The sequence below is a fragment of the Theobroma cacao genome, chromosome 7, assembly GCF_000208745.1.
Source record: "Theobroma cacao cultivar B97-61/B2 chromosome 7, Criollo_cocoa_genome_V2, whole genome shotgun sequence".
Classification (NCBI taxonomy): domain Eukaryota; kingdom Viridiplantae; phylum Streptophyta; class Magnoliopsida; order Malvales; family Malvaceae; genus Theobroma; species Theobroma cacao.
Window position 1 is genome coordinate 14909845 of NC_030856.1, and position 8558 is coordinate 14918402.

The following is an 8558-nucleotide window of genomic DNA, read 5'->3' on the forward strand; positions in this document are numbered from 1 at the left end:
CCTCATGAGTCCTCAAAACACCTCCAAATCTCGCCAAACCCAGGTTTTGTCTTGCCTAGCCATCCGCATTAAACTTTAACTCACTCGATTTACGGGGTTCATGCAAGTCCCAACCAGGAGCTAGTAACATTACCATTCTTTCCACACTTTCATGGTTCAACCCACCACCCAGTATCATCAACCATCCCATCCCCTTCAAATGCCTTCACCAAACAGAAAAAAGAAAAAATCTCTCTCTCATCTCATTTTGTCATTAAAATCATAACATTACGAGTAAGTCAAATGGACGGAAGGGTGGCACCAAAAACAATAATCCATCTCCTCCTAGAAAGCACCCGCCAATCAAAATCAGATCAAAATTTAATTAAAGAGTCCACCAAATTAGAACATACCCATTTTAACCCCCACCATCGTAAAACATAACACCAAACATCCATAAAAACCACGACACCAATTATCCCCAACCATATTAGCCCCTTCAATCTAAAAAAATTCCTAGTTGGGTACAATTAAGAATGGCCATCCATGAAAAGAAGTGGACTTGAGGAGGAATACATAATTTCCAAAGTGAGGAGAACCATACCTTATGGTTATCAAGCTCCAAAGAGGAATCCAAGAGTCAAAACAAAGTGCTTAACAGAAAAGCTACCTTCGGATTTCTTAAGTCAAATCTGGGTTTGTTAAGTTACCAGCATCGAATACTAAGGAGATTGTAAAGAAAAAAGGAGGTTGCTGACCTGTTTTAGAACTAAGGTGAGTTTCACCGGACAGAAAAAAGGAGGTTGATGGCTTCTTAGATTCTTAGAATGATGAAGTTTTTTGCATTGCTTATATCATTTTTCCATCAAACGAAGAGGAAAAAAAGAAAAGAAAAGCAAACAATGAACTAAGAAGCAAAATAAGCAATGTTTTAAGAGAAGGAGATTTAGATTAATTTTACAAGTGCAATACAACCATTCAATTCCACACCAAAAGCATATGCTGTAAAAAGTTCAAGAAAACCAAATAACTCTAAGAAAATAAAAACGAGAAGGATAAATAAACCAGGAACCATGGAAAAATCCTTGCCGAGCCCGCAGCCAACCGATGAAGCTAACTGCATAAGATCCCTAGAAAAATAATAATATAATCAGTCATAGATATAATCGTTCAAGAAACGATAAATTCTTTGGGAAATCCACCTGAAAGACTGAGAAACGTAATCAAAGTAAAGCCGCAGTGAGTTCAGCCTCAAGCGGGTTATCTAACAGCAGACGAATCACTTCCCTGATTTGGGCCATTGACTGGCGAAGCTCTTCCAGGGCTCTCAACGTTTCTTCGGTTTCTGCCTTCATCTTTGCTAAACTTTCTTTCAACCTTTTCAGGTTCTTCTCCTCTTTCTTTGATCGTTAATTAATTGATTTTGGTAGCAGAAGAAAAAGAAAAAGAAAACGAAAGAAAAGCAAAGCAAGATTTATCAGACGAGAAAGAAAGCAAAGGGAGACAGAACCAAAAACACTAAAATATATATGTACCTTCACAACCCTCTTCAACGTATTATTCGTCCTCCTAACGTTTGCTGCCATTTCATTCCTTGGCGCCATGAGATATGGGAGATATGAGACAGAAGAGAGGGAGGGAAGGTTGCAGCCTTTTCACCCTTTTATATGTGATGAAAGTAGGGACGGTCATAAAAAATGTTCCGAGTGGATGGTCGACAAGCCACAGAGCCTAACTAAATATGTCTTTGGACAAGGAATTTGATGTGACCAACGCCTCTAAGGCAATGAAAATCATGGATTTGATTTTTTATAAATTTGGTTGATTAATTCCTGTTTTAATTCTCGGATGGGTCAATGATAAGGACATGAAACAAAATCCGTAGGCGGAGAGTGACCATTATCGTTCGGTTCCTTATATTTGCTCGCGTTAAACACCAAAGAATCGTTCGATTCCGAAGGGTAGTGCAACTTGTCAGTCTCAGCTCTATAGGCTTGTTGTCCCCACAACGTTGGAAAAATTGGCACTCTTTCTTGCTGGCGTCCACTTTCTTCATCAGGTGGTCGGTGGTGGAGATGCCCAAGAGTGCAATGGATAACAAATTTAAAGAAATTAGTAAGGTCTAAGTATATGGGCATTGATTGTCACAAATTTACAAGAATTGGTTTCTTTTTTATTTATTTTTAAAAGTACTTGATCTACCAAAATATTGATAGTTGATCATTTTTTAAAGTTACTTCAAATTATAGCATTTATATGATCAAATTATTTATTTTATTTGTTTTCTTTCAATTTTTTTACTATATATGTTATATATTCGACTTATTTTATATATTTATTTATTTCTTTTTTCTTTACTTTCTATACTCTTTATATTTTTCAAAGTTTTATTTTGCTTTTCGTGCAACACATTTTCTTCTACCTTATTATTACTTGATGACAGCCTTTTTCTTTGTCAAGTGTCATTTGCAATAATTGGAAAAAGATGACATAGCTTTCCTTTCTTCGCTAGCTTAATATTCAAAACTAGTTTTTTTCTTTTGGTTAAAGCAAATAAGTATATTAAATAATACAAAACGATACAAATTAGACCAAACACTAGTCTTGCTATAAAAACAATAGCATCAAAACAACCACACAAATAAACAACACTAGTACACTGTTGAGATTTGTAAAAATCTATCTTTTGCTTATGCAATATGAATATGCTCAAATTTAATGCAAATTGCAAGCAAAGATTTCGTGCAAGTGTACGCAGTTGCAATAAGTAGTAAGTGATGAGTGAGTTGTTGATCCTCAAGGAGTTGATCTAACAATTGATGCTAACTACCAAAATTAACACAAGCTAACTTTATCCAAGCAACAAATTTTGAACTATGATTAAAACAATGTAATCTAATTAACTAAGTCTACTCTAAGTGGTGCAAATGATAAATTGAAATGGAATCAATGATCTAATATTCTAGGACTATGGTTTCCTTTAATATTTCATTTGGAGTTGGGTTTGGTTAGTTACTTAATCTCAATAAAAGTTGATGTTAGTCTAAAATCTTAGGGTATGTGTAATTCTCTGTCGAGATATTACACACTTGCTTAATCTAATTGAATCATTATATGTCTATATGAGACAACCAAACCAAGCTCTTTAAACCAAGGCTTCCCAAAATGACTATGTGTGGCAACTAAAAGTATTTCTACCCTAATTGCACTTCAAGCACTAAAATTCCTTTTTAAGTGTTGAACACACATTACTTAAAGCTAGGTCTATTTTAGAATCACTCTTTCAAGTGTCATCTAAATACTTAAGCTCATTTCATTGGTGATCAATCAATAAATGGCCAATACATTCAACTTTGAGTAAACATCAATATATTTCCAATGAGACTAAGCAACCAACCAAAACAATATCCAAACTACATAATAAATTCAACCATAATCCTAGATTAATGAGTTTAGCTCAACATTTCAAAAGAATAGTACACAATACAGCAAACAAGAGCATTGCTTTACAAAATGAGATAGAAAGAGAAAGATTCAAATCTAGAGAGAGAGAGAGAGAGAGAGAGAGATGTTCTGTTGCAGCTTTACAAGCTCCAGCCCTTGAATCTTTTTCACTTTCTCATTTTGCTTCAGCCTCTTCTTGCCCAAAGTGTCTCCCTGAATCTGCCACTTTTTCTATGGAAAAATTCCCCTTTTATACTCCCCTCTCATTCAGCCTTGACCTAGAATCTCAAGCCTAGTATATTCTTTTTTTTCTTTCTGACGTGGTTTCGCTGTAGTGAGTTTGGAATCTTGTACAGCGAGCTACCGCTGACTTAGCCTTAAAAGACATCTTCAATTTCACTACAGCGAGATTGGATTCTCGCTGCAGCGAAAATCTTGCTACCCTACTACCTTAATGCCCTGTTTCTGGCTGCAGCGAGAATGGTTTCTTGCTGCAGCGAGAAACTCTCTGCCTGGACAGTTTTGTTGCTGCCACCTTGAGCTTTCTGCTACCATGTTCTCCTCCTTCAAGTAGCCTAGTGCAGAGTTGTTAAGGTCCTCACTTTCAGCCACCATTCCTTCAAAAATTAAAAAGGTCAAATGATCAAAAGTTGCATTTAGGGGATTTTTGACAAAACAAATGAAGCTCAAATTGTCTAAATGACTCTAGACACCCTAAAAGTTAACTTATACTAAAAAGCATGAAAATTGGCTAAGGACTAGGCAGAAAACTAAACGAATAAGTATAATTCATGCTCCAATAAGTACCCTATGATAACTCTATATAATAGAGTTATCATACATAAAGCCGAACACATTCAGACAACCCACCTAAACATGCAAGAGAGATATTCCAAGATTTTATATAAGATGTGGCTAAAGAGTAATCATACAAGATCATGGATTGGGATATAGATAGGGTCAATGATTCGATTCTTAGTAAAATTTAATCACTTTCAATATAAAATTAAATTATAACATAAAATTTCATTCGTAATTTATATTTATATAAGTTTTTCAGATTCATTAATATAAATAAACATAAAATGTTGGTCCAATTTGAGTGCTAGAGATGGGTGAATAGCACTAAAAATTTTTTACTCTACCCTTTAGAGCTTGAAGAGCACTAAATCAACTAGATGAAGGGAAGGACTAGAACTTGTTAAAATTACAAGACACCAAGTAAAGAAGGGTACAGAGAAGTGGACAATGCAAGAATATTTATAATGGTTCAGTCCTTTTGACCTACATCCACTATCTTAATCTCTCAATCAAGGATTTTTAACTCAACTTCACTAAACCATTGGAATTAACAACTTCCACCAAGCGTTTACAAGGTAAGCATCTAACCCAAGCTCTAATCCCTTACAACAAGCTTTAGAGTGCTTCCCACACTCTAATTTTCCAAAAAAAATGAAGAAAAAGAAGTACAACTAAGTACCTTTACAAATCTGGATAGATTAAAATCAAGCTCAAATACTTTTTCAGAATTTGGAATGAAAGACAAGTGTTTTTAGTGAAGAATATTTGGCTTTTTGCTCAAAGTAGCTCTTTTCTATTCTCTACTTACTTCTTTGACCGTTGAAGCTTCCTTTTATACTTAGAGAGTTAGATTTTTCTATTAGAGATACTTTTTGGCCGTTAGAAATAACTCTGATGCACTTCTAGCTGTTATTTTATCCTTTAGCGTTTAAATTCAAAAAGGTCGACAGAATTCGACTAACTAATTACAAGCAGCTCTAACCGATTACAGCTTCTCTGCCTTGCACTGTCCGGCTGCTGTGTTCTCTATTCTAACCAATTATAGGAGGCTTTAACCAATTAACAGTTCTCTATCTTCAAACTTCTCTTCTTCAGTAGACTTCTCTTCTTCAGTAGACTTCCTCTAACTTGTTATGGTAGGCTTTAACCGATTACAAACTTTTTGTTTTCACTTCTTTGCAGAACAGTCTTCCTTTAATTGGTTAGCTCTTCCTTTAATTGATTGAAGCTTTACTTCCTTCAACCATAACCAATTAAAATCAGCTTTAATCAACTAGAAGATCTTTGAATTTTGAACATTAAAGGTTTAGTAGAAGAGCGAGATGGAGAGTCTAATGGAATAGGTTGGGATTCTGTAAATTTAAAGAACTATTGGGTGGAAGTCAAAGCCAGTCTTATAGACTTTCTTCTTCTAAAAGTCTTCGTTTCAGTGGCCATTGTTTTTCTCCCCTTTCCTACAGTTCTCTTGGCAATAGGAGTAGTGTCCTCTACAACTGTTTTACTTTTGTTCAGATGCACTTCCCTTATACCTTCTTTTATCCCTTGTGGAACTGACTGAACTTTTTGTTGTATCTTTGCTTGTTGTTGTCCCTGATCAACTTTAGCTTTTTCAAGGATATCTCTATTAAAGTCAGAGACTAGAATCTCTTCAGACTTTCCAAGAGAGCTCACAGCACTTTTCTCAATAATTGAATGTTCTTTTTCTTTTTCTTCCTCATGCTCTTTTCTTGCTCTTTTTGCTCAACCTTTTTCTTTTCAGAATTTTCATTTTCAGCTTGATTCACATTTGGATTTTTAGGTATTTCCTTTTCAGTTTCCCTGTCATGACCAGAAGCAGCACTTTCAAACTGTTTTGTAGTTGTCATTTCTCTTGATTGACTTGCAGTAGAGGTTGGGGCTTCGGGAACTTTGGTTTCCTTAGTTGAATTTAATAGAGCCTCAAGCTGTTTGAGTTTTGCTTCAATTTTTACTATCTGCTTAGCTTGATCAGTCAACTTCCCATCAATTCTCATTAGGAAATTAAGCATCATGTCATTCTAAAGTAAGAGTTGACTAGCCCTGGTGAAGGGTGTTGAATGACTACTAGTTGGAGGGGGCAGAGGTGTACCTTTTGTGATCTTAATACATTTATTCCTCTCTATCATGTACCTCATTTTTAGTACACTACATAGGAATATTCTTTGATCTTTGTTCTTCATGAGATCAAAATGAAATCTTTCACTCCAGATTCCTTTCTTTTTCACTAAAGCTGTAAGGATATTGCCATATGGAAGATTTGCTTTGTCCCCTACTGTAACACCCTTGATTTTTTATATGGCTTGAGGGTGGTATTGGCCAAGTGATTTGATGAGTAAGCTTGGAAACTTGATTTATGTACTTGTGGAGCATGTATATGAGCTATTGTGGTCTATGGAGAAAGACTTTGAATTCTTGTGCACATTAAGGATTCTAATAATATGGTGAAATAGTTGACCCAATTGATGAGCATTTTTGATGAATTGAGGTGAGAATTATGATTATGGTACTTAGAACACAATATCTTAAAGTTTAGCCAAAATTTTGAGCAATGGGTGATGAATCTTGAATTTTGAAGTTTAGATTGAGATTTGATTATGCATTTGAGTATATGATGAGGACTACCAGTTAAGAGAGTCATTTTGAAGTATGACTAAGAAAGGAAACGGTTTTGAGGTGTTAAGTTCAAATTTTTAGAAGTTTGGGTGTAGGAAAGGTGCAATATGGGCAAGAAGTATCAATACATTAGCAGTAGTATCGATACATTCTTGGAAAGATGAAATATCGATACATTGCCCTAATGTATCGATACATTTGAAGTAGAGAGCACCCCAGACCATTCTACCCGAAATGTATCGATACATTTCCCCAATGTATCGATACATTCATTCGAAATTGGGGCAAATATAACGATGCATTGCCAAAATGTATCGATACATCAAAGAGAAAAGGCAAAAATAAAAAGGGGTTAATAGGCATTCCGCTTTATTTCTTTCTCTTGGCTCGTTTTCTCATTCTCTGTCTACTCTTTTCGAACCCTAAGCCCCCAAATGGCATTTGGAGCCAATTTGAGTTAGATCCAAGCTTGGGAAACGATCTGGAGGTAAGGTTATACATTTTACCGATTGATTTTTAATTTAATCGGTTAGTAACCTCGAATCTAAATATATTCAGATTTGGTCAAACTCCCTCTTTTTGAGTTTATTAGAGATTTGGAGCCTAGACTTAGGCAACTCAGCTTCGAAGGCAAGGGTTTAGCTTATTTGTTGGAAAATTGAGCTTAGATATTGAATTTAGTTATTTTTGAAAGCTAAGAAATAATTATGATTTTAATGTTTTGATGTGTCCAAGGGGAGAGTTAAGCTATTGTACTCATGGGAGAGCTGAAGGACGATTGGAGACTAAAAATCAGAGATTGGCTAAGGATGCTTCTTCAATTGTCAAGGTGAGTGGGATTTAATTAAATGCATGTGATGTATTTCGCATAATGTGTGCGCTGCCATGATACTAGGATAAAATATGCATGCCTAGACGGATGAACCTAGGCTAGAAAACTATACATATGTGTATATATGTGTGTATAAGGTATGCCTAGAGGAGAATGCCTAGGCTAGAGAGTTGATGTGTATGTATATGTGTGTTTGCCTAAAGGTATGTGCCTAGGCTAGAGAACAAGTATGATTATGTGCCTAGGCTAGAGAACAAGTATGATTATGTGCCTAGACGAGAATGCTTAAGCTAACTAGATATTTGGAAGAGGAATTCTGTGTTTGTGTGATTGTAGTGAGCCATATGATGGCATTTGCTAGAACCTATGGTATGTAGGACCTAGAGAAAGAGGCCTACACATGGTGTGATATGAATTGTGTATTAAGGACTCTGCTGAATTGTGATGAATAGATTGCCCGATTAAGAATATAGGCATGATATAAGTTTGGGTTAATGGCACAACGATTAAGTGAGGTTAAGTATGTGAGGCCAATGAGTCATGATTGCTTATAGATACGATCTATGCATGAATGCCCACGTGTTTGTGGTTGATTTGAGGAAACACATATAACTATTAAGCCACGATTGATTTGATTGAATATGATGAATACCCATGTGGTTATGGACATGAGGGCCTATAGATTGATTATGTTTTGTCTGATGATGCCTTAGAGATTTGAAGACATTTAGAATGATACTGAGCTTAAAAATGATTGAAGCTCTATGAATTTGAAAATGATTTGATGTGGACATACGGAATGTTATAGGCACAATGGTCTAATTTGTGGATTTATGTTCTGTCCAAGGGATGAATTCTAGACGTTGATTTG

The 8558-nt window shown here is 35.5% G+C and overlaps 1 long non-coding RNA gene across 1 annotated transcript; it reads right to left on the reverse strand.

Moving 5' to 3' along the window:
- Window positions 900-1647, reverse strand: LOC18594852. The gene is made up of 3 exons (XR_001928705.1): window positions 1515-1647; window positions 1182-1379; window positions 900-1109 (listed from the first exon to the last, which is right to left on the reverse strand). It is a non-coding gene; the product is annotated as an uncharacterized LOC18594852 (long non-coding RNA).